A 518-nucleotide genomic window follows, 5' to 3' on the forward strand; every position below is an offset into this window, starting at 1 on the left:
GTACTTCTTTATAGATTGGAAAATACCAGTATCATCAAAATATACAATACCAGTTTTCATCAAATTAATATATAAATAGGATATAACTGCTTTTACCAATTGGGATTTTTTTTTTTTTTAGGAATTAGAAATTATCACCCTAAAATTAACATGGAAGAAGAAATAGGACAGGTTAAGAACTTTTGGTTAATAAGGTAAGGACACTACTTAGATTTAGAGATTTGGATTTATACAAAATAGAACTGGGGAAAGAGGAAGTGGGAAGAGAAAATATGAGAAAAGGAAAAAATGGAAACAAAGTCTTTGTATGGTGGGATGGAGGGGCTGAAGACAGGGCAGGGGAATGGAGAAAAAATAAGAATCAAGATATATCATGTTAGCCAGGTGTGGTGGTGCATGCCTGTAATCCCAGCACTTCGGAGGCTGAGGCAGGAGGATCACTGTGAGTTCAAGACCAGCCTGGGCTACATAGTGAGTTCCAGGTCAGTCTCAACTACATAGTGAGACCCTGTCTCAAA

The sequence above is a fragment of the Fukomys damarensis genome, unplaced genomic scaffold (genome assembly GCF_012274545.1).
Source record: "Fukomys damarensis isolate Sample0158 unplaced genomic scaffold, DMR_v1.0_HiC HiC_scaffold_16, whole genome shotgun sequence".
NCBI classification, from domain to species: domain Eukaryota; kingdom Metazoa; phylum Chordata; class Mammalia; order Rodentia; family Bathyergidae; genus Fukomys; species Fukomys damarensis.